We start from the raw sequence: 26889 nt of genomic DNA, 5'->3' as shown, positions 1-26889 counted from the left end.
GTAAATATGTATAGGTATAGCCCATTCAAAAACAAGTTCTTTTAACAGACTGAAGGGGTCTTGAGAATAAAAATTCGGGAAACTCGTACAGAGGACAGATTTGGGAGCCGGATGATGTGAGTTCAAATTTCGGCCATGCTACTCACTGACCTACTGAGGGAGGGAAGTGACTTTTCTTAGCTGGTCTTACTCTTCTCATTTGTAAAGTGGGCATATTATAATACCTACCTCTGGAGGTTATTGTAAGGATTAAATGAGTTAATATAGATAAAACACCTAGTTCAGTGAACGCTAAAGAAAACTTGTTGCTATGATCATTATTACTAAGTTGAAAATACGGCATAAAAAAGCTAATTGTACAGAGCTCTACAATACCTGCACTGTTTTTGTGTAACAATTCCTTTCAGCAGATTATTTAGAAATACTAGGTATCGGTGCACCTGTGTGGCACAGGTAGTTAAGTGTCCGACTCTTGATTTCAGCTCAGGTCATGATCTCAGGGGCATGAGATCAAGCCCCTGCACCAGGCTCTGAGCTCAGCGTAGAGTCTGTTTGAGATTCTCTCTCCCTGAGAGTCTCTCTCCCTCTGCCCCTCCTTCCACTCACGCCCTCTCTCTAAAACAAATAAATAAAATCTTTTAAAAAAAGAAATACTATGCATCAATAAACACAATGCATTCAAAGATCAAAAGAAATAGATTCTGCCCCCCGCCAAAGATTGTGTCCTCAGGGAATTTATCATTTAATAATAGTAAGAATAATTATTTAGGTCATCCTTTGTACCAAGCACTTTTGACTGTTCACTTCAAATCACTGAGATAGGTACTACTGACTTCTGCATTTTATAGGGGTAATAACCGAGCTTGACAAAGATGTAGTAATTTGCCCTGAAGCATATGGCTAGCAAGTAGGCATATATCAAGCAAAACCTACCCATGCGAGACAAAAGGCCCTTGGTCTTTACCAATACCCTGCAGAATCCCTATGGGGGTGGCTGGACCCTGGAAAGTACTGAACCAAAGTTGACCTTCAAAGAGAAACGGAAGTATGTCCTTACTTCAAAAAGGCCCCAGGAAATCCCAACACACCCACCTTTATAGGTGTCCTTCCAATATTGAAGGCTACGGGAACATGAAGAATAGAATTACTTCTGTTACGGGTTGGGGGTACAGAACAGTACTGTAAACGTGAGGGGTAAAATCATGAATCTCATTCTTTAAAAAACACAGAAATGAGCTATATTATAAACATCTTTATACAAGGGGTATGCCTGTTCGTGAGGGCCACTACCTGTGAAAGAAAAAGCTCTTCTCAGGCCACAACTGAGATGAGAACCATCGAACAAGATACAGGAATGTCACAAACAATTTGTAGCCCAAATTACAAGCTATTCCCCTTTCCTATACAATCTTTCAGCAAAATCAAAATGTGCCCCGGGGGAATGAATAATAGTTAAAGCCAGACAAAAATATGGCCTTTAGGAAGAGAAACTATAAAGCATCTATTATTTTTAGCAATTTCTCATTATTTGTCTTGGGAGGTGCTTTTCTCTTTCTCTTTTTTTTTTTTTCTCGAAAGCTTCATTTTCAGATTAGTCACAGAGGGCTGGCAAATGCTGGGGAGTTGAAGGTACTTCAGAGCTGTCTTCTGGGGCAGTTCTCCAAAGCTTTTCAGGGAAACGATGCTGCCCTTGCCCAGAAATCTGTGCAAGCCGCAGCGTTTAAGCAAGGCAGAGAGCAGAAACCGTGGGGTAAGTGCGCCTTGCCATTTAGCTGAACTTGGAAGAGATCTGTCCTTCACTGAAGGGAGGAGTTACCTAGAAAGGGCAGAAACCCTGACACAGTGACGGTCCCCAGGACCATAAATACATGTGGAAAAAGAAAGGAAGACTTTCGGGGCGCCCGGGTGGCTCAGTCGGTTAAGTGTCTGCCTTCCCCCAGGTCATGATCTTAGGGTCCTGGGATCGAGCCCCACTTCTAGCTCCCTGCTGATCGGAGAGCCTGCTTCTCCCTCTTCCTCTGCCCCTTCTCATGTGCTCTCTCACACACTCTCTTGCTCAAATAAATAAAATCTTAAAAAAAAAAAAAAGGAAGGCTTTCAAAACAAAGAAAAAAAATGTGTGTTATATTTCAGAAGGAGGAAAAACAAGAAGTTAAAAACAATTCCTCATAAAAGCGGTGAATATAGGTTATAAAGGAAATGAGATTATATTATTGCGGTGTAATACAGTATTTCAAAAAGCTCCCTCTCTGCGAAATCGTGCAGTTGCTGTGGAAAACAGTATGGAGTTTCCTCAAAGAATTAAACATAGAATTACTCTGCAATTCGGCAATTCCGCACCTGGGTTTACATCCACAAGGGCTGCAAGCAGGGACTCCAACAGCTATCCGTACACCCTTGTTCATAGTAGCCTTATTCACAGTAGCCCCAACGGGGGAGCAACTCAAGTGCCCATTGGAGGATAAATGGAAAAACAAAATGCGGTACCTGCAGACAAAGGCGTGCAGTCAGCCTTTAAAAGAAACAGAAGTCTGGGGCGTCTGGGTGGCTCAGCTGGCTAAGCGGCTGCCTTCGGCTCAGGTCATGATCCTGGAGTCCGGGAAGGAGCCCCACATCAGAATCCCTGCTCCCGGGGAGTCTGCTGCTCCCTCCCCTTCTGCCCCTCCCCCCACTCCTGCTCCTGCTTGCTCTCATTCTTGTTCGCTCTCTCTCTCAAATAAATAATACCTTAAAAAAAAAAAAAAGAAACAGAATTCTGACGATCCTCGAGGGCATTATGCCAAGGGAAAGAAGCCCATCACAAAAAGACAAATACTGTATCATTCCATGCAGAAGTATCGAGATAGGTTACATCTAGAGCAGTCCAATGAATAGGGCCAGAAAACAGAATGGTGGTTACCAGGCACTGGGGGAGAGAGAGGAATGGGGGGTTATTGGTCAATGAGGACAAAGTTTCCATCTGGGGAGGTGTGGAAAGTTCTGGAGATGGATGGGGGGGGGCGGCCGCACAGCAGTGTGAACGCACTCGGTGCCAGCAAGCTGTACAATTAAAAATGACTAAAACGATAAATCTCACGTTACATGCATTTTACCACAATAAAGTAAACTGGAAAAAAAAGACCAGAACAACCCAGAACACAAAAGGAGCCCCCGCCCCTCCATCCGCACTCTTTTTGCGATTTCACATGGTCCTTCCACCAACAGCCAGACTCCGTGTCCCCAGCCCTCAAGTCTGGGCTGGCTCTGGGACAGACTGGCTTTCAGCACAGACGGTGGCAGAAGGGACATTCTGGGAGGTTGGAATTGAGGTCTTGAGAGGCCTGGCAGCATCCACTTCCCCACAGGGAATCCGGATACATGAAGAAGTCCAGACTATCAGGCTGGAGAGAGAGAGAGGCCACATGCAGAGAAAGGCCCTTGCAAGATGAGAAGGGGCCGTGTGCACAGACAGGCCATAAGAGAAAAGTAAGGTGCCCCAGCAATAGTCAGCGTCCAGCGACATGAGAGGCCAGCTGGGATTCCCCAAAACCAGCTCGACGGCCCCAGCCAGCACGACGGGGGGCAGAGGCAAGAGAGACAAGCTGAACCCTGCCCAAATTCCTGACCACGAAATCGTAGGTAGGCCACGAATCTGTGACTGCCCTAAGCCACTACACCGTGAGGTGGTTTGTCTCATGGCAATTGGTAACTGAAACAGTCATGCAAACAGATGCCATCATTTTAAAGAATTTCCTCTCACCTTATTCTACCAGGTATTACGATCACCCATTCATTCCACAAATATTTACTGAGCACCTATGATGCAGGAAGACTCCTGACATCTGAGACATATCACGGAAGGAAATGAAACCTCCTGCCCTCAAGGAGCTTACATTTTAAAAGAAGGACGACAGAAAAGAAATATAATTTAAAAAAAAAATAGTATGTTTAAAGGTGAAATGTGGTGGAAAAGGAAATGGTAGCACGGAGCACGGGGGGCTGGCAGGAGGGAGGGACACGGGCATTCCTTCTAGATGGGCCTGCACAAATCTTTTCCATGAAAAGATAATTCATCTGTTCCATCCTATGTTTTTTGTTATCTGACCTTTTCTGATGATGATGCCTTGGTTTTAATTATATGTAATCACTGTGCTAATGGAAATAAATATAGGCAGTTCATTATCTTGATTACAGAAAAAATTATATGTTCTCTCATACTGCTACTACATTAAAAAAAAAAAGACAGAAATTTCATCTGCAAGCAAAACCTTGAGGAAAGACCCAGAGACCCAAAAATTCCTAAATCCCACCCCAAATCTAAAAGGGCGTCTGTGAATTTTCCAGTCTTTAAGCCAGACTTCACCAAAATGGACCCTCCCTAATGCTGACCCATGAAGAGCACAGCTTGCCCTGCAAAGGGCTTTTAGTGCTCACCATCCATAAGGTTCACATAAATTTGTGCTAAAGACCATATGCTTTGGTGTCGGGCACACCTTGGTTCAAGTCCAAATTCCACCACCTACGACCTGGTTGACGTGTTCCCGAAGCCTCAGTTTCCTGGTCTATAAAATGGGCATAATTACACCACGCTTCACAGAAGGAAGAAATAAGTGAGACCAGGTATAACTTAAAGCATTTAGCCAGTGGATACAAAATGACAAGCAGTAGATAAATGTTACCTGTTAACATAGGATTACTTTTTAGAAGGTGTTCTCAGGTATAAAAACCGCCGAAAAAGAATGACACTCAACGCTTGACTTTATAACCATAGAATGAGTCACCCTTGGCCCCGTCACAGGACTCTGCAGGTCCTACCAGAGCATGAAGGCCGAGAGCTCTGGACCTGGGTTCAGATAAAGCTCATACTTACAGGTACCTTCTGCTGCAACCGTATTCTGAGGTTAGACGTAAGTGATCCTTTAATTATGCATGACCCTGGTGCAGAATTAATCATAAGAGGTCAAGTTGAAAGCCAGTGTTCAATGGAAAAAAAGACACCCCCCTCCAGATCTATTTAAGGCTCCCATGAATCATCCTGAGACTAGATCCTAGAGCTTCCCCTGCCCTCTTGAAACAGTATTTCTGACCCCAAATTTGCAATTTAACGATCACTGTAGGGAGTTTTGTGGTTTTGGGGGGTGGGGTGAGGAGTGCTGCCTGGCACTTCAGCTCTTTTTATGTTTGGAGAATCCTTGCTTTATAAATGGGAGATGCAGCCTGTTTCACACTAGAGAGGGTGGAAAGTCAAAACCTCACTTGCAGGCTTTCCTGGCTGGAGCACAGGCAGGAGCCAGGCCTGACCTAGCACACGTACTTGTCTAGACTAGACTATGGACTAGAATGTGGATCTAATGACACAACGGAACAGGGATGGGGAATCGTGTGAGTCTTTCAACAGCGGCAACATGGGTTTCTAGGGTGGAGGAGTGGGGCAGGGGGGTAGGGCGGAGGGGTGGAGGCGGTGTCCAGGTCACGCACCCTGAGGTACGTGAGTGACGCCACAACCACGTGTGGTGTTGGCCGCCATATTCCTGGGGACCGATTTTCCAGTCTGCTTCTGGTTCTCTGACTCTAAAGAATGCTTCCCTTGGGATCTGTCTGCACTCAGAATCTGACTCTCCAGCCTTCCTGGGGATTCGGTAAGCTTCCTGATAACCTCTGAATAGAGATTTCCCTGACTAAATCAGTCTGAGCTCACAGCCGCTACTAAGAACCTTGATGGATACGGTAATTCTAAAATAGCTTGCACACAGTCAATCTGACCAGCTGCCAGGCCCTGGGTTGAGCGCTTTCTGCACAGTAGCTCCGTTCATTCTCACAACCACACTGCAAAGAAATCCTCTTGTCTCCCTCTTGGAGAGGAGGAAATGGTTAAGTGGTAGAAATGGAATCTGACTTCAGGCCACTCGAGCACCAATACACCCAGCTAACCACCAGGCCAGACTTCAACTCCTATCCCTTGTGACCTAAATCATTAATTCAAAAAATGTGACAGAGAATCCACTATATGCCAGGCACTGTTCTAGACATCAAGGATAGAACAGTCATTATAACAAATCTGTGCCCTAACAGGATTTACATTCTAGTCTTTGCTAAAGACTGGACATCAGTGTCCACCCCCCCCCCCCAGGAATGTCCTGAAACCCTGACCTTCAGCACGACAGTATAAGGAGGTGAGGTCTTCGGCAGGTGATTCAGCCATGAGGGTGGAGCCCTCGTGAATGACATGAGCACCTTATAAAGGACACCTGAGCGCTCTGAGCAGGAAGACAGCGATCTATGAACCTGGAAGCCGGCTCTCACCAGACACGCAATCTGCTAGCACCTGGATCCCAAGGTCCCTTTACCTTTCCAGCCTCCAAGACTGTGAGAAAGAAATTGCTGCTGCTCATCAGCCACCCAGTCTGTATTTCATCATGGCAGCTCGAACAGATTAGAGATACTTACATTCTTGATTTCTTATTCTCCAGGCTTTCTGCCCCCAGCCCAAGAACTCCACGAAGCCCGTGTGACCACACTATTCCAGTTTGGAGGGTGGGGGGTTAGAGCCCAGACTGGATATGCGCTGACACACGGCTCCTCTCAGGTACCCTAAACCATCGTGGAGTCTCCAAACCCTTCTCAACACAGCTGTGCGGGCAGGCGCTGCTCAGTGATCAAATCTGCCAGGAGAGAGGAATTCTATGGGCCATCTCTGTTCGCTGTGCTCCAGCAACTCGCCACAGGCTCAGCAGCCAAAAACAACACTCGTTCATTGTCGCGCAGTTCTGTAGGTCAAAGTCCAGGGGGCCTTGCCTGCGTTCTCTGCTTGGCGGTCACCAATCTGAAATCAGGCGTTGGTGGGTAGGCCTCTGATCGGGAGGCTCTGGGGAAGGACCCACGGCAAGCTCTTTTGCGTTGTTGCAGGATTTACTTCTTTGTGATTGTAGACCCAGATAGCCTTCCCTTTGCCTTTGGCCATATAATGTCACATAGCCATGGAAGTGACATGGGGGGAAAAGGTCACAGAAGGCACCTAGCTGTTCCTGCCTACCTCACCACCCTGAGCCTGGGCCTATGGTACCGCTATAATTTTTAATAGTCTGGACAGAGCCAGTCTCACTGGGAAGATGACATGAAGGATGTGAGCAAAGCCTATATGGAAGAACATTCCAGGCAGAGAGAACTTCAAGGGCCAAGTCCCGGGGAAGGAACTCGGCTCAGGTGTTCAAGGAACAGCTGGAGGCCAGATGGCTGGAGTGCAGTGAGTGATGGGAGGGACCAGGGGAGAGGCAGTCCCTGAGGTTACAACTGTGGTTCTGTGGTTCTGAATCACAGAGACCCTCCAAGGGCCTTGCAGCCTGCTCCAAGGACTTCAGCTTACTGCGTTCAAGAATTCTGGCATGAAAGGATGGTGGCTCAGACGGCGATGTGGGTACCAGAGGGGCTCTTTCCTCTGAAGTGGTCAGATACTAAATATACCCGGAAGGTGGAGCCCACAAGGACGAGAGAAAGAGAAGACACAAATGAAAAATTCTGACTTTAGCATTTGCAATCTGTGCATCATTGGGCAAACCATCGAGACTTTCCATACTTCGTGTGTTGAATAGTAAAATAAAATGGGCCGATCACTTATACGTGGCAGGATTTTTGCAAGAGTTAAATATGGTAAATGTGTTCTGAAATCTAGCAGGTGCTCCGAAATCTTTTCTTTCCTCATTGCTTATTATTAAATGCCCGATTCTTCCCCGTCCCATTGTGACTTCCTCTTTTTCCAACCTTATGCTTAAGTAAAAGCGTTAAAACCCAACTCAGGTTAGTTATAAACGCAGAGAGGAGGGACCAACATCTGTCATATTCTACCCCTTTGATCAAGGGGTTAAATAAGGATGTGAGAAGCTCAAAGAGGCCCCCAAGTCGGAGAAACATCTAAGAGCTCGTGGCCCATGCGTATAAAAATGGGCACTAAGAAGTTGACCTTGCTAGTGGGGCTTCTGCTCTGGCAATAAAGGCACATATCTAGCACAGAGGAACAGCTCAGTAGGAATCTGTTAAATGAAAGCATTAATAAATATTTACACCCCCAGTGTGGGGCTCTTTATCACAGACGTCCCATGTTCACACTGAAGGACACCCACTAACAGTGCCCGAGGCATTAAGCACTGAGGCACCTGCTATATCTATGGCCAGAGTGGCAACGTCTTTATTTGGCACCCTTTCCTTACCCCTTATGAGCCGATCATCTTGGACAGTCAAACTGAGCCTCAGTATTGTCAGCTGCATTTCCCCATGTACTTAGTGAGCAGACTAATGATATATATAAAATGCCCAATAATAGTGCCCCATACTCTTCAGTAATAAAGTCATCAATAAATGGTTAACTGCTATTATTATCACCATTAATAAAAATAGATTCTGAGTACAGGAACCAGGAGCTTCATCTCAGCCTCGCTCTGATGCTCTGCTCTATTTTTTCCTTTTTCTCTCTGACATGGGAAGAGTCAAATTTAGTACACAGCTTCAAGAAAGAACTTGAGATGATTTTTGTAGAAGGCCAGTTAATAACACTGTTGCCCTCAAGGTTGATTTTTTTTTTTTTTCCTCTTCTGGTGCTAAATATGCTAATTTCTCTTCTCCGTCCAACCGCCACGCAACCCGCAGACTCTCCATTGACCAGTCTGAGTGACTCACATGGTTTGCTGTGACGCATCTGGAGTTTCTCACAATCCTGCCTTCTCCCAAACCTACGCAGATTTGTGTCATCAGCAAATTTCACCGACTTGACAGTGAAAGAGTTGACATTTACACACCCACAGCTCTAGGCAGCAGTGACCAAACCAGTGAATTTCTAATGAGAAAGGTTTTGGTCTCTGGAAATAAATATTTGACAGCTGGAGGTCTCCAGAAGAAAGTCAACCATTTTAACCCATTCACAGCCATTTTTCTTCTTTCTTTGTCTGTTGCTCTCTTCTCTTTCATATTTCTTGCCTATAGAGCTGATAATGACTACCAGTGTTCTCAGTGGAACAGCCCAGAGAGAGGACATTAAAAGAAGGGGACAGGTAAATGGATCATGAGACAAGGTCTGCTGTAGGACTGGTGGCTGTTAGTGGTGGAAAGATGGCGGAATGCTTTACCCTACAGTGTTGGGGATCCCAGACAATGCATTACAAAGATGCATTGTGGTGCTGGGTTGAGGGCAGGGCTGCTTGTGTCTACCCAACCTCCTTTGCCTTCCTCTGGAAAGAGCAGTTCAAGTTTCCCTTGGCAGCAGGCTCCCTCCCCAGTTTTGGTTAAGAATGTCAATCAAATTCCATGCCCCCACCCCCAACCAAGCACATGACCCCAGGCAAAACCATTTCCATTTCTCTCTCCCTTGCTTTAGTTTTTCAGCAGAGAAGCACGATTATCAAAGAAGGTGGGCCTACAGACATGGGTTCCTGTTCCCTTGATCCTCAGGCCCTGCTCTTCCAAAGGTCTGCTTTCTCTGCTTTGCCTTACTGTCTGTAATGCACTCTACGTCCTTCCTTTTTATGGAAGCTAACAGAAACACTTTCTGTTGCTTGCAATCAAAGACTCGCAAATGATAGAAGCTCTAAATCTAGCCTTCCCAGGGAAAGAGCAGCAGTTCAGAAAAACAATAAGTTGATATGTTTGCATTTACCAGCTGTGCACTGGCTTTTTTTTATTGCAAGCAAGGAGCTATTTTCAAGACAGCTGTAAAATTGTCACTAAGGGTATCTCAGTTTAATAGTTTTCATTTCTCCTGCCAGTTACCAGGGAAGAGCAGAGATGAGGGGGAGGCTAGGAGGGCACAGACATAACTGATAGACTGGCACTCTTGTGGGATTAATTAAGCAAGGCTAGTGGGTTTTATCAGCATAAGAAAAAAAATAAAGTTTGAAAGGAAAAGAGACATCGAAACTATCTAGAGATGGATTTGCAAGAACAGGGTAATAGAGACATCTTAGTCAGGGGTTAGGTTCTGAAGTCATTGTACAAGGCAAAAATAATTGAGTCACAGTGAACTTATCTCCCGAATTACCAAAGAGGTACAGTGTAACTGATGATCCCATACAGGGAGATATTATTATAAATATATTACAGAGACTAAAATGTACACTGTGTAATAAGAGTACATATGCAAAGTATAATTTTATATTTTTAACTACGTAAGACAGACAGAATCTGAAACGTGAAATCTCCATGTGTGAGAAACCCACACTACAAGCAGCAAGTGGGTTCTATAAAAGAGAGACACGTCGCTTGTCTCACACATAATCTGGGCACAAACCTTATGAATAGAATGGCAGGCAGAATCACCTGTGGTAGTTTAAGTGTTATTTTTATTTTGGGAAGGGGGCTGATGGTCAAGTACTTAGTTAATGCAAGTTAGAAGTATATCTAATACAATGTCCGTGACCTTACGGGGTCATTTACGTAGGGGACCTGGCTGCAATCAGGTGAGCTGCTACCTATTTAGACAGCACTGGAAGCTTCACTGAGCCCTCACAGGAGGACTTCTCCTAGACTTTGAACACTAAGAGATACAGACTATCCTTAAGTTCTTTACTTGCTTTTGCCTTCTTTAATAAAATAGAAATGCAACTCCATGAAAACATTTTGACAAAGTACTAAAACAAAATCAGCAAATAAGTGAAATTAAATACATAATTTAGAGGCAGGCAGAGATAAATACAAAAATACAGGTACAAGGAAGAAATTTACTCACTGGTCATAGAACCACAAAGTAATTTGGGCCTGACAGAGACCTTAAAGGTGATCCGAGGTAATTTTTTGAACCATACTGCCTACTGCAACAGCAGGCACTCGGAAACGCCCGTTGAGAGGATCAATAGCTTGACTTTCTGAATTAGGAAACAACGCTGATTAAAGGGATTCTCGATTCAAAAGAAAAAGAAAAGGAGAAAGGCAAAATTTTTAAAGTGTGAGAAAGTACAAGGTAAAGCTCTTCTTGACAGAAGAATGTCAGCTAAGCGATGGAGAATGAATGGCAGAATTAGAAAAATCAACATTTTGCAACCCCCAGTGTAATCACCGATCCAAGCAAGGCTCATCCGTGCATGCTACAATGATGGGGTGGAAAGGTTTCAGGGAACAAGACATTCACACAGATTACTCATTAACTACAGTGGGGAAAAGTTACCTCTACAATGGAGACATCTGGCAGATAGCCCCTTGATCAAATGACCAAACTAAGCCCTGCGGATTACAGGACAAACTCATGTCATGTTCCACCAGATGGAGAGGAGGCGCACGGCAGCACCCATGCAATAGTCTTACCGAGAAAATCTACCCTAATTACAATCATAAAGAAACAACCCAACAACCCAGAGTGTGGGTCATTCTACAAGGTAACTAGCTTGGACGCTTCAAAAAATATCAATGTCACAAAAGACAAGAAAGGGAGAGAATTTTCTAGCTCATAGGAGAGTGGGAGATGATACAAGCAAAGGTAACAAGTGAATCTTGAATGGATCGTGGATTTTTTTTTTAAGGCAAGAAAGGACATTTGGGGGAACACTGGAGAAATCTGAATCTGGACTATATATTAGATATTATTGAGTTAATATGGTATTAGATGTGAGAAAGTTATGGTGGTTATGTAGGAGCATATCCTGGATACACTAGAGTTCTTTGAGCTGAGGGTCATTATGTCTGCCAATTACTTTCAAAGGATTCAGCTCTGTTAAGGTGTACACACACACACACACACACACACACATAACAAGAAAGCAAATGTGATAAAATGTCCATGACTGGTGAATCAGGGAAGGTATAGAGATATTCTTTGTGCTGTCCTTTCGTTTCAGTATTTCAACATTTTTTCAAGAAAAAAAAATTTGGACAGAATAAAGCAAGTTCAGAGACATCTTTAAATGACACACCCAAACCACTGGCAAAGTTATCAATTACAGCTTAGTCTATCCCTTACGTTTCCCCTCAGGCTTGAATAAAAAATAATAACCCAGAAGCTGTTAAAAGTCAAGGCCTCATAGGACGCAAAGAACCAATGGCAGAAGTGTTTGCAGCCAGAATATATAAAAAATATTTACAACTCAAAAATAAAATGACAAGCCGATGAAAAAATGGGTAAAAGATATTTTTCCAGAGAAGATATACAAATGGTCAATGAGCCCATGAAAGCACACTCGATACCACCAGCTGCTAGACGAAGGCCAATCAAGGGTACCATGAACCACCACTTGCCATCTACCAGAATGGCTATAATCAAAAAGATGGACGATAATAAGTGTTAATGAAGATGTGCAGAAACTGGAACCCTAACACATTGCTGATGGGAACCTAAGTGGTGCAGCCACTTTGGAAAACAGTTTGGCAGTTCTCCAAATTTAAGCACAAAGTTACCCTCTGACCCAGGAGTGTCACTCCTTTCCTAGGCATATATGCAAGAAAAATGAAAACATCCATATATACAAAAATGTGTACACAAGTGTTTCGCAGCAGCATTATTTACAATAAATAGCCAAAGAGTGGGCAGGGTCCAAATGCCCATCAGCTGCGCTGTATCCACATAACGGAAGAAGAATTGGCAATGAAAAGAAAGGGCGCACTGATACATACAGCAGTGTGGATGAACCTTGAAAACATCACACGAAGCACAAGAAGCCAATCACAAAAGCCTACAGATGGTCTGACTCTGTTATATGAAGTGTCCAGAGTGTGCAAATCTCTGGGGATAGAAAGTGGATTAGTGGTTGCCAGAGGCTTGGAGGAAGATGGAGAACAACTGCTAATCCCTATGGGGTTTATTTTAGGGTGAAGAAAATGTTCTAAATTAGATTTTAGTGATGTTTCACAACCCTGTGAAAATACTAAAAAACAAAGAATTGTATACTTTAAGTGACTGAATAGTCTGGTCTATGAATTATCTCAATGAAGCTGACTTAAAAAAAAAATATATATATATATACATATATATGTAAATACACACACACACACACACACACACACACACACACACACAATTATGACCTTAAAAAGGTATTTGTAAGCAGCTTTTCCCCTAATCTTTGATCTTTCTAACAGGGCATTTCTTCCCGCCTGCTATAATTCATAGGTAAGTCCCATGTTTCCATTCTAAACTCTTTACTCTAGACCTCTGGCTAAGTGGACAAAGAGAAGCCACAGCAAGCTTAACTTGTCTTCCTACAGCATGAGTTAGGACTCAGTTACTCTGAGTTCCATCCTCCCACACCAGGAACATAAGCACTGAAGGATCAGCTGGTACCCAACTGTCCCTGGGCAATGATCACGCGTACAGGATCAGGCTCAAAACTGCTCTCTCAGGCAGCCTGCTTCTGAAGCATCTGCTTTCTTAGATGAATTGGGAGTTTCAAAATTAGGAAATAAAGAACCAGGTTTTTAAAGGGATAGAAAGTGTATGCCCTGATGAGAAAAAAGACAGAGAAAAAAGACAGAGAAAAAAGGAGAGCAATGGCGCAGGCAGGAAGAAGCGAGTCGGGTGTGCGAAGCTGGAGCAGTTCTGTGATGTTTCAGCCCCTCCAGCAGGCTGTCCTCCTCTTTTTGAAAATGGCGATGTGATTTCCCAGGGGAAATCGCTCTTTCTCAGTGCTTCCGGCCACTTGGTCTGGGTGATGTGGAAGCTCAGCCCCAGGGGAGGCCCCAGGACCTGGTCTAAGCCAATCCGCACATTCATTCCCCTTGTTGCGGTGATTGGTTCAGGGATGGGCACATGACCCAAACGGGCCAATGAGATTGAGGCCCAGGACTTAAGTTGGAAATTCTGAGAAGAAAGAGACTCTGTGAAGACTTTTAAGCTAAGAGTCGCTGGCAGCCGTCTATCCTGCACAGAAGGATGGGAATGGAGCGAGGTCCTCATACTATATGGAACCCTGATCTAGAAGCTAGAAACCCCTGAGAGTTTGAGCTACTGAGTCAGTGATTCCTCCCCATCACCCCTCACCTTTTTTTCTTAAACCAGTTTGAATTAGTGTTCTGCCCCTAGCAATAGAAAGAATTCTGTTTAACGTGGAAGAAAATCAATAGAGTTCCACCAGTGGTCACCCAATGACAGGGAACACTATCTCGGATGGTTAATTTTGTGTGTCAATTTGGCGGGGTCGTGGTACCTGGACATTACATGGTATGACATTATCTGTTTCCATAAAGGTATTTTTTAAGATGAGATTTTCATTTAAATCAGTAGACTTTGAGTAAAGCAAATTACCTTCCATGATGTGGGTGGGCTTCATCCGAGCAGTTGAAGACCTTAAGAGAAAAGACTGACCTCCTTGGAAGAATAGGGAATTTAGTCAGCAGACTGCCTCTGAACTCTTCACTCCAGCTCCTCCCTGGGTCTCTGGCTTACCAGCCTACCCTGCAGATTCCGGATTTGCTGGCATACACAGTTGCCTGAATCAATCCCTTAAAACAAATCTAAAACAAATCCTTAAGATAAATCTGCATCAATCGCTATCTCTACCTATAGATATACAGATGTAGGTATAGATCTAGAGGGAGAGATAGGTTTCTCTTGAGAACCATGATACGTGATTAAATGGTGGTCCCAGGGCAACACGCTGCCTTTCTGAGTTTGAGGTGGGAAGAACTTAAGCTAGCATTCTCACCAACTCTACCTGCATACCAGGCTCTGTGTGACATCTTTGCTCCCGTCAGCTTAATTATCTAATACACCATTCCCATTTTTATAGATAATGAGAGGTTAAATACTTGTCCCAAGTCAAAATGCTGGTAATGGAGACCCAGGAAACCAACCCAGGTCTCCTTAGATCTATCCCAAAGACTTCACTCACCAGGCCAGCTGCACAATTTCTGGGAGAACATTCCTGAGGTTGTTCTTTTCTTTTTCTCAGAGATTTGGGGCATGGGGCCACAAATGTCATTCCAAGAAGCAGCAAGACCATACCCATAATTCACGCGCCTGCCACCCTTCCTCCAACACTGTTTCCCTGTTGGGATCCCTCTGTCGATTTAAACTCCAACTTGTGGTTGGTACTGGTCTAGAGTGAGTCACTGAGTCACAGGGCCATGGTCTCTGCTCCTGGAGAGGAGGATCCAAACTCCTATTCCTAAAACGCTGACTAGGCTCACTGACATGAGTTAAGTCTCGCCCTCTCTACCTTTCCTCGGTCATGGCTTGATTTTTTTTACCAGGCCTCTGCTGTCAGGTGCAGCGTTAGGGTAGCATGGACGGCCAGCTGCTGCCAGAATGGAGAGAGAAGGAACTGGCAGCAGATTCCCTCTAAAGTCTAAGCAGAGGCCTTAAGGATGCTGTCCGGGCAGAAAGGCGGACATTGGTGTCTTCTCTCCTTAGGATGGCACGAGCAGCTGTTTCCCTATTTGTCATTTCCCTCTCCCCTCCACGACAGAGGTTCTATTCACAGACTACCTTTAATATTATTTATTCAGCATAGTTTTAACTGGCTCCTTGTTTCAGTTAAAATAAACCTATTTGAAAAAGCAGTTTTACATAATTGTTATATATAGAAACTATTTTTACTTACTATAAATAGAAAATACACTGGAAAAAATAAGTTTTGACACACTTGTCCAGCAAAGGCCACGAGGCTGTGGCTGTCATTTTGCTCAAGAAAAAAAAAAAAAAAAAAAAGCGAGATTACAAGTAATGGAGAGGTGCTATTAGCTAGTAACCTCGAATGATTGAAATCAGACTAAATGACACATCATTTGAAAAGACCAGGGAGTACATGAAGCACTTAGGTCAGTGAACCTTGACTGAACACCTGCTTTGGGTCAGAACCTGTGCTGGTTATCCCTGACAAACCGTTTCAGTAAGAGTTGCATCAGAAATGATTAAGGAAAGGGGCACCTGGGTGGCACAGCGGTTAAGCATCTGCCTTCGGCTCAGGGCGTGATCCCGGCGTTATGGGATCGAGCCCCACATCAGGCTCCTCCACTATGAGCCTGCTTCTTCCTCTCCCACTCCCCCTGCTTGTGTTCCCTCTCTCGCTGGCTGTCTCTATCTCTGTCAAATAAATAAATAAAATCTTTAAAAAAAAATGATTAAGGAAAAAGTTTTGGCATTTAATTCAATTATGTTTCAATATAAAGAAAAACATCTTCAGATGCTCTGATTTTTAAGTGCCAATGAAAGTATAGGATTTCCCTTCCCTTTCTCCCAATGCCATCCATGAAAATACATCTTCAATTCATGTAACTAAAACATACAATCTTAAAGATTAGTAAACTGGAATTTCAGTTAAAAGAAAAAAGACTGCCTAGCACCCCCTAAGTGACCTATTAGCACTTTCCTCTCATGTTTGTGGAAGAGTGTAAAACATACTAGCTTTTTCACTATGTACTATATTTTATTAAGATTTTATTTATTTACTTGACAGAGAGACAGAGCACAAGTAGGCAGAGCGGCAGGCAGAGGGAGAGGGAGAAGCAGGCTCTCCACCGAGCAGGGAGCCCAATGCGGGGCTCGATCCCAGGACCCTGGGATCATGACCTGAGCCGAAGGCAGACACCCAACCGACTGAGCCACCCAGGAGCCCCTGCACTTTATTGGTATTTAATGCAGAACTTGTCCACCAACAGAAACTACCTTCCTTACCACCTACAAACAACTCACTGTAAATCCATGTAAAATCATTTCTAAACTGCTGTGGCATGTATCCCATTTGGGGGAACATAGGTAACAGAATGGACTCTGGAGTTCAATACCTGGGTTGGATTCCTGCTCTGCCACTTAGCAGCTGTGTGGCTTTAGGCAAATTACTTAACCTCTCTGAACTGCCAGCTCTTCATCTGTTAAAGTGAACATAACAATAGCAACTTCGTAGCGCTGCTGGGAAAGACAAAAGGATAAACTGCGCCTCGCTTGCTGCTTGGTACCCCGTAGGCACACAATACACGGTACAACTCTGATGAGAAAGCGGAGGAATCAGCAATGGCTGCTAGTGAAAAAGCGGGTTCCTGTCAAGAATGACAACCTGAATGCCCACGGGGGCCCAGCCAGTGACATGAAGGAAGTCAGCATGCTGGGCAGTTTCCTAATAAGGTGGAGATCCAGCGAATGCTGTATCTCAGAGCGACAGGCTGTTCACCCTCAGCCGACCACGGCCACGTGAACAACCCGTGACACTTATTAGGCTATTACCAAGACTCGGGTACTCCTAACCCCAGGGGGAGGTCCTGGTATCACCCTCATGTTATGTGTGAGCAGACGGAGGCACACTGAGACCAGGTAACGTGTCTGACCCCACGCAGCTTAGGAAACGGTAAAGCCAGACCCGGGCATTCTGTTTTCAAAGCCAACCAGTCACTCTCTTCACGCTCCAAGGGCGGTGAGTGGCTCTCCAGCTTTTGGGTCCGTCAGAATCACCCGGAGAACTCGTTCTAAAATAAAAGTTGCCAGATGATTCCAGAGGTCAGGAAAGGGGAAAGGACCAGAATCTGCATTTCTAACAAGTTCCCCGGTGATACTGATGATGCTGATCTGAGGACACCTGGAGAACCAGGGTCCGAAGCTGTTCTCCCTCTCCTAAGGTTGGTCCCGTGTTCCAGATCTTCTGATTGAATTTTAAGAGAAGCCAGAAATGTGTCTCCTGTAGGAAGGCTCACCATATTTAAATGCTGGCCACTCATTCAATATTTTTAACAATACTGCGCAAGCCAACAACAACAACAAAAAACCCCAGAAACAAGCTTAGCGAGCCAAATTTGGCCTCTGGGCTGTTGGTTTGTGATTTGTGCTTTATGTGTCAAAAGCATTTTTAACACATTTATGCAACAAATGTTTATTGAGCACTTGTTACACACCAGGGGCTGATATGGGAAATGAGTGGAGAGATGAGCCGGGCAGATGAGAAGGTCTCTCTCTGCAGAGGTCACGGTTGGGGTGGCGGCAGGGAGGGGAGTGGGGAAAACAAAAACTAACGAAATAAATCGAAAAGCTCTTTCCAGCTATGGTAAGCTCCCTGCAAAAAAAACCCCAGCAGGGTGACAGACTGGATGATTTCCTTGACTATTTACAACTCTAGAAGAAGGAAGGGAAAGCGAACTATGCCTCCATCACAGCGGAGAAGCAGACAAAAAAACAGCTGGATTATGTGCATGACCAACGTCCCCCAAGCCGTGGAGGTCGGCCAGGAACCACACCACTGCCTGACTTCCCTGCCAATACCAAATTCATGACATCATTCCATCTCCCACGGATTATTGACCTCATCCCGAAGTGTGGAAGGTCAAACCGCCCGGTGGGGGGGGGGGGGGGGGTGGGTGTGTGTGTGTGTGTGTGTGTGTGTGTGTGTGTTTGCAGTCTGCCTCTGCAGGTGAAATTTAGCTTTAATTGTCTAATTGCTACTCTAGCAACGGCTGCCACAGATTCATTTTAGAACTCGGCACAGGTGCACTCCGTGGCTGATGTTCTATTTTCAAGGACGAAAGGAAGGAATTAGGAAACCTGATGTCTTCTGCTTCAAGAGTTAAGATGAAGTTATTTTTTCCCCCAATCAACTCATGTTATCTCGTTTCAATTTTCCAGAGTGTCTTCTCATCATAAATTAAACTGGGTTGCCAAATCCCAGAGCAACAGAAATGGAAAGGTAGTTGGGAGGAGGAAGAGAAGAAAAAGTTTGGGAGCTTATTAAAGAAAAATGTTTCTGTGTCCTGGAAGTACAGTTATTACATAAGGAACTGTATGTGATGATAATAATAAAAAATGATAGGACTGATAAAAATAATAATGATCCTGATGCCGTTGACCATAGCTGGCACTCACCAAATATTCACTCATTAAAGCCACAGGATTCTGCTGTGAGGTAGGTAAGCAGCCCTAGGCTGATTTTACATATTAAAAAACAGATTTAAAAAAAAAAGTCTAAGTGAATTCCTTAAAATAGTTACCGCATTCTTGATTCCAGCAGTTAATTCAATTTCAACAAGACACCCATTTTTTTTTTTTTAAACACTTGGAAGACAGATCTGCTGACTTTACATGTGCTTTAATTATTTTCAATTCAGCACTAAGGAGATGAGCTGTAGCCAGTGGTATGTGCCTTTACAAACTCAACGCGTAATGGAATGAAAATGCCAAGGCAGACAGAGCGAACAAAGAGAATGCCAAGAAGTCCATCCCAGCGCCGCCTTCCACATCATGGCTCATTTCAGGAGTCAGAGCAGGTCAGACCTTGTCCCTGGACACAAAGCATGCAAAGCTACCGGGTGTAAGAGAAGTAATCCATCACAACTCCAAGGTACACACCTGGCCATCAGCCACAAGGTTCTGCGTTCCTGGATTGTTTCACGGGTAGAAAGAGGCAGCGAGGGCAGAACTCAGTGTGAGTATTAGCTACAAGGACCAAGTCAGAACCCCCACCCTGCACCCCAAGTCTCAGTTTCCTTACCTGTGGAATGGGAGGTGATGGGGACAATCACAGCAGCTCTATCTACGCACAGGCTACAACAAGGATAAAACAGAACACCACACTGGAAACTATAAAGGGACAAACAAAAGCAAGGGGCTCAGGACCACTACCTGCCCCTCACCTGTGCTTGTGAACTATGGGTGTGCACAGGAGACGTCATCCTTTATTTCTTTGCCCCTCTTACCGCATTATTACCGTGTAATGATGTCAAGCGCAGAGTGGATGCTTTGTGCAAGGGGCTGGTTTTCAAAAGTCTTTGTCCCCCTTTGAAAGGGTTCACCTAAGGTTTTCTGCAGTCGGCTTTACCGATACATCTGAAATATGATCTGATTGCCCCCAAAATAGCAAAACTATTTCTAAAATGGAAATTGAGTTCTTTGAATTTATTTTTCGATTTAATCTTCCCCATAGCCCTTCAAGATTGATATAACTAGCCGCAGTTGTTAATGTGAAAACTGAGACTCAGTTTAAATAACTTGTCTAATTTCACACAACTAATAAGCAGCATAGGCAAGATTTGATCCCAGATTGGACTGCTTTGGAATCAGAGGGCTTCCGCATTTCTAAATTGTGCAAAGCGTGGCTGGCCAAGGGGACATAACGGCCCATCAAAGTGCCCATTATAGTTTAAGGAGCTTCTAAACTTACTCGTATATATTATGAATAACTCCGCCCTTTCTACAAATATTTCTTAAGAGACTGTTCCTCTTACCAAAAAGAAATGAGCATTCTTTTGGGCCTGTATTCAAAATATAAATCTCAACCCGGTGAGAGTACTACAGATGCTTCCCATTTATTCTTCAGTTTCTAGAACATTATGAAAAAGGGGTGTGAAGTGGAAGAATATTGCATAATGGCAGCTTAAGCCAGGACAATGATTCTCCCACTTGAGCTTGCCTTAATGAGCATGTATCCGGGAAGCTCGTTGAAAATGCAGACTCCTAGCCTCCCCGCCACCCCATGATCATTCAACCTGCTGCAGGTGGAGCCCAGGAATCTGAGTTCTAATCAACTCCCTGGTTGTTCCCATGGCAGTCGGTTTCAGACCACAAAGGAGGTGGGGACTCGGGAACCAAGAGCCTAGCTCTTGTAAGGCCTTCCACAACTCACCTAACCTCTTTGGACTTGTGTGTTTGGAAAGCAACTCTGTCTTCTTGGATGATCTCCAGCCCCCATCCTTTGGGGACTAACTGGGCCTTGTGTGTTTCAGAACTTCCAGATGGGTAGCATGGTCTTTTAGTGTCTGGTCTCCATGCCAGCTATTATCCAGGGGGATGTCTAGTGAGTGCTTCTGTTTTTAACTGCAGAACAAGCTCCAAGTGGAGGGCTAGGAACACTGAGAGGAAGCCTAGGCCTCTCCCAGCATTTGTAGGACTCCACTAAAACCAGAGCGTCATCCTCAGAGGGCAGAGCCATCAGCAATGACAGCGTGCTTAACAAACTTTCTTCTACTAGTGTTTACGTGACTGCAGGAGGCCCCCTCCTTGGCAAATACGTGTAACTAAGGAGGCAGTACAAAGGCTATTTGTCAGAGGGGGAGTCAACTCTTCTAAACACATACAAATATACATATACATACATACATAAACACAAATACACACACACACATACACACATGTATATGTATATGAACTAGGGTCCTTCGAAATTGGTAGTAGAGGGGAGACCTTGCTCAAGACTGACTTGCTTCTCCTTGAGGCTGTAGATCCCAATGCTACCTGTGCATTAGAACCAACTGCGGCTCTAAGAAAATGTATCCATTCTTCTATGCCCACCCAAAGGTTTTTATTTAAAGGGTCTGTGGTGGAACCTCTAGCACTTTTCAAAGTTCCGCAGGCAAATCTGTGCAAACGGAATTGCGAACACTGACTTTGAGGACCTTCAAGCCCCGACCACCCTGCTCGCATTAGGGAAAACTGCCCCCTTCCCGCAAAGGACATTCCCGTAGCAAAACGCAAGTACAACCTCAATGTTTAGGCCAATGGTCTCCACAATGGATTGAAGAGATTTAAGGTTTACATTTAATTTTTACCCACAGTTAGGGGGTTAAACTTATTAGATATTTACCATATGGCTTGGCAATGGGACCCTCACTTGATTTTGCTGTCGGCTGGGCATAGGGCATGCCTCTCTAAGTGGCACTGACAGGACCCTGAGAAAAGGGTGGGAGTGTCACAAGATGGGACAGTTGATGGTGGGCATACTTAATATTAAATTTAAGCACTCTGTGACACATTATTGAGTTTGCTGGGTTAAATGGATTTATGGAGTTGTAGAAATCTAGTATTACTTGGGCTAACTTTGACAAGTGACCTAAACAGATTCTACAAAAACTCCATAGAGTATAATTCTAATCATGCAAACACAAGGCAATGAGAAATGGGCAGAGTTGGTGCATCTTCTACTCCTGGTGTAGGCTCTTTGAATGCCACATCATAAAGTAAAAGCAATAACCAGAAAAACTAAGCATAAATTGGTTCAAACAAAAAGATCACGATAGTTCTTTGAAGTATGGATTTTGCATACTATTACTGAAACCACAAATGTTGATTTACATATATGTCATGCTTTGGAATACAGACAGTATTCACTTTGCACGGTTTCTTGCGCACAAATTTCAGTTACCCCAGTTTAGTTAAATAACGTCAGTCTCCCATCATGGTTCAAATTTCAATTTTCATGCTATTTTAACTGTGAGTAATTTGCATGGTATTTAACTGTGAGTAATTTGCATAAAGTATAAACTTCGCTGTTCCCACAAATCGCTATGTAAATAACAAATGTACATTTTGATCAGTAACCAATCATGTTACTTCTTTCCAAGTCTGCCAGTGACTGGTCACTGCCTGCACATTTGTTACTTAGTTCATGCACAGACAGCAAGGCATGGAGGTGTGCTGCCTGTTTGTTTCCCAGTGATACCCCCATATGACTGAACTGGCCCAACATTCAAAGTGTAGCAAGGAAACTTCAAGTGATCATGCTGGAAATGAAATACAAAGAGATGATCAATGGAATTATTAAAGAAGGAATAGCTGGCCACGGAGTTGATTATGGATATGCCACTAGAGGGATTTAATGAAGGTGAACTTATCAACATTGATAGAAAAGTGGTTGTGACAAAAAGGATGAAGATTTATGTTGGAGAGGAAGTGACACACAACAAAAAAAGTTCTCCCTAAAGGAGCTCTTGGAGGGGCGCCTGGGTGGCTCAGTCACTCAAGCCTCCAACTCTTGGCTTTGGCTCAGGTGATGATCTTAGGGTGGTGGGATTTAGCCCCCTGCCAGGCTCTGCACTCAGCACGGAGTCTGCTTGAGATTCTCTCTCTGTCCCTCCCCCCATTGCTCATGCTCGCTTGCTTTCTAAAATAAATACATAAATCTTAAAAAAAAACAAAAACATTAAGGAGCTCTTGGAAATATTTCATGAAATCATAGAACATAAAATGGAAACTGAATCCATATTAGAAAGGAGTGTGACAATTTGCCAAGTTATAAAAAAGATGCTTGCTCTGTATCCTGGTTATAAAACAAGAAAAGGAAGACAAGCACTGTTCAAACTACTCTTGATAAGATTTTGACCAAAAAACAAAACAAAACAAAAACCATTTTCATGGTCAATGCTTCTCATGTCTTAAACTGGAGTGTACTGAATATTAGTTTTACTATTTTTCTGATTTCCCTATGAATTTATAACCAACACTAAGAGAGTTTTTACTATGTTGAAAAACATTTTAAGGGTCCTGATACAATTGTAATTTTCCCCACTGCTTATTAAGATCACTTTGCAAAGTTTCAGCTTGCATGGTTATTTTTATAGTCCCACACTGCCATACAAAGCCAGTACTGCCTGTTTTAGCTAATCATAGGAGTATATGTATATAATTTATTGATAAGTAAATGAACATGGTTTGGCAGTCTGTGTCCAAACATTTTCTACTGAGGGAGTGTGTAGTTAGAAGAGTCTAGAGACCAGTGACTTAGACCATGTTTACTGGAGAACACAGGATGGCAACAGGGAAATGACCATGGTAACAAGGAACAAGGACAATCCACATAGCACAGTGTAGCTTTCTCAACTTCCCCTGGACACAAGCCTTTCCTTCTAACCTCCAGCCCGCCCCCAAGTGCAGAGGTCCTCTTGAACACCTCCTACCTGGGCATGCCCTCTAGGACCTCTACCACCATAATCCTCAGAGGTGGTCCTCAAAAAGACATCACCCAGAACTTGTGAGAAATGCAGGTTGAAGGCCCTACCCTTAGACCTACCGAATTAGAATCTTCCTTTTAATAAGATCTTCAAGTGATTCCTAGACTCTAAAGTTTGAAAAGCATGACTCTGGACTTCATGTCTGAGTCTGTGAGGCAATGCAAGGACCAGGATGAGACAGGGATTCACTATGTCATATCAAAGGACTACAGTCTATATTTTAAGGACTTGGTACTTCTTCAGGTGACTGATGTCGCTCACCAAAAACAATAACAGCAGCAACAGCAAACATTTATTAAGCACTGTCTCTAAGCCAGGCAGTGTAATAAACTGACACCTCCTCATTGAAGAGTCACGTGATCTGTAAAATGGGAATAACGGTACTACTCCCAAAATGCACATAAACTGCAGAATTGCACAGAACCTAGATGACACTGGTGGTAGACTGACAATGTGGAGCTGACTATATACAGAAACCTCAGAGGCGGGGTGTGTGTGTGTGTGTGTGTGTGTGTGTGTGTGCGCGCGCGCGCTTTAATTCTAGCAGAAAAAGTCAGCTGCTTATCTTGAACCACAACCTCTGTTTCTCTTTAGGATCTCTCAAACTACTTCCCTGCGTTACTGCCTATAGCCACCAAATTGAGGACTACCTCAAATTTGGGGCATAGGTCAAAATCCCAAGTGGCTCTTTTGCAGAAATTGACCAACTTCCTGTGGAAATTCAGGGCACCAAGAAGAGACGAAACAATCTTGAAATAGAAGAGCAAAGTTGGAAGACTCGCATTTCTCTGTTTCAAGACTTACCATAAAGTGCAATAATCAAGACAGTGTGTTACTGACATAAGACAGACATATTGATAAATGGAAGAGAATTGAGAGCCCAGAAATAAAGTCATGTATCTATTGTCAATTGATTGATGAAAAGGGAGCCAAGAGAATTCAATGAGGAAAATGATAGCTTTCAACACATGGTTCTAGGACAACTAGATATCCATATGCAAAATAAATTGAACCCATTCCTCTTACTACAAACAAAAATGAACTCACAATGGATCACAGACCTACATGTAAGAGCTGAAACTATAAAATTCTTAGCAGAACACATGAGTACGTCCTCATAACCTGGGGATAGGCAATGGTTTCTTAGATATGATCCTTAATCACAAGTGACAAAAGAAAAGCATAGCTCGTGTGGACTTTATCATAATCGAAAACTTTGGTGCTTCAAAGGAGACCATCAAGAAAGTGGAAAGATAATCCACAGAAGGAGAGAAAATATTTGCAAAGCATATATCTGATAGGGGACTTGTATCTAGCATACACAAAGAATCCTTAAAATTTAACAATAAAAAGGTGACTCGCTTAAAAGTGGGCAAAAGACATTTTATCTGCAGAAGATACACAAAGGCCAAATGCACATGAACAGGTGCTCACTATCATGAGGCAGCACGGAAATGCAAATCACAATCAAGAGCTGCACTTCCCAACTACCAGGATGGCTCTGATCAAAGCACAGAAAATAACAAGCATGGGGGATGATGTGAAGAAATGGCAATCCTCATATGCTGGGCCTGGGAATGTAGGAGATACCCACTTTGCAGCAGTTTGGCCATTTCTCAGAATGTTACAGGTGAAGTTACTACCTGACCCAGCAATTCTACTCCTAAGGATATATACCCAAGACAAAAGACAACACATATCCATGCATAATAGCTAAAAAGTGGAAACAACTCAAAAGTCCAACAACATTTGAATAAACAAACTGTGGTATACCCATACAATGTAAGATTATTGACCAATTCAAAGGTGTGAAGTACTGATAATTACTACACCATAGATGAGCCATGAAGACATTAAGCTAAATGAAAGATGCCAGTCATAGAACACTGTATACTGTATGATTCTACTTATATGAAATGTCCAGAAAAAGTAACTCCATAGAGACAGAAAATAGATTAGGAACTCCCTAGGGCTGGAAGAGGGGGCGCTGGAGGGCATGTGGGGAGTGACTGCTAATAGGTATGGGTTTTTTCCTTGGGGTGATGAGAATGTTCTGGAATTAGACAGTGGTGACAGATGCACAACTTTGTGAACGCACTAATGACCACTGAATCACTCACTTTATGTAGATGAGTTGTATGCTTTGTTAATTATAGTTTCATAAAGCTATTGAAAAAACTGGGAGCCTAGCCCTATTCCCATGATTCCCCCCCCCCCCCAGGACAGCTCTAATGATTCAGGTCAGAGGCTGGAGCTCAGTTGCTCCCTTAAACCTGGCGCAATCCTGCTTCTGTATCCCCCTGCTGTTAAAAACCGAAGTATTTTTATTCTCAAGGATGGGTATCCAGGCAGTGAGGTCCCTCCAGACCCAGCGTTACAATTAACGTAGTTGCCAACTCACAAGCCAGTCCCGCTTGGCAGTTTTCAAGATTCTCTATGGAGGAGTCAAGCTTCTGGTTTGGGATCCTTCTCAGAGGAGGCGGGAAACCAGCTAGGGAACTGAGTTCAAGTCCTTGTCTCTAAATAAGAATAATAGAGCCTGGGGAAGATGGCTGGGGGAGGTACCATGGTTAATGCAGTACAAGTATGACACTGAATTTCTCTCCTTCTCCTCAACTAATTAGATTTCCATTTTAATTAGGCTAACTCCATCTGCCATCCCTTCTTAAATCCTTATACCAGCAGAACATGAGATTGCATCCCAGTCCAAAGTTTCTATCCAGTCAGGTTGGAACAGCAAAGAATTTACAGAAGTCAGATTTGACAGAGGCTTATTTGTATAATTAATAACTCAATTAGCTGAGATTTTGTGGGCAATCTACATTTCAATTATGACATTGCCCCCTGCGTGAGTTAGCCCAGGAGAGCAGCACTTTAGGGGGAAAAAAACCGCTAGAAATGACATTTCTGTATATCCCCGAGATTCCAGGGACATCAACTCACCAGGAAAAGCCAGACAGAAATCTAAAGGCATGACTCAAAGTGCTCGATTCCCACTGGTAGCTGGTTACTCATGGAGCTTTGTAAGAAAGAAGACTCTCAAATATCGAGTTTAACATAAATATGTCTGTTCCCTGCATATTTTCCAAACTTTAAAGGCTTCAAGTTCTTTCCAGACTTCTAGTTACAAGAAAAAAAAAAAAGGTTAATTGCCCTGACCCCCTAAAAGACGAGTGCAGACTAGCAAATATGTACACACACAAACATGCACACACAGAGCACCTTGCTCTCATTCTTTTGAGGGGCTCGGGTTTTTCATCAAGAATCTGGCAGGCTCGCCTGCTGGGTCCTGGAGTCATTTCC

The 26889-nt window shown here is 43.7% G+C and overlaps 1 protein-coding gene across 2 annotated transcripts in view; it reads right to left on the bottom strand.

The window, feature by feature from the left end:
- Window positions 1-26889, bottom strand: part of PRICKLE2 (prickle planar cell polarity protein 2) — a 311761-nt gene that overhangs the window by 191396 nt on the left and 93476 nt on the right. The gene's annotated exons all lie outside the window — the stretch shown is intronic.

This window comes from Ursus americanus, chromosome 14, assembly GCF_024610735.1.
Source record: "Ursus americanus isolate L20-20 chromosome 14, mUrsAme1.1.p, whole genome shotgun sequence".
NCBI classification, from domain to species: domain Eukaryota; kingdom Metazoa; phylum Chordata; class Mammalia; order Carnivora; family Ursidae; genus Ursus; species Ursus americanus.
The sequence above is the reverse complement of the archived record's forward strand: the minus strand, read 5'-3'. Positions and strand labels throughout refer to the sequence as shown.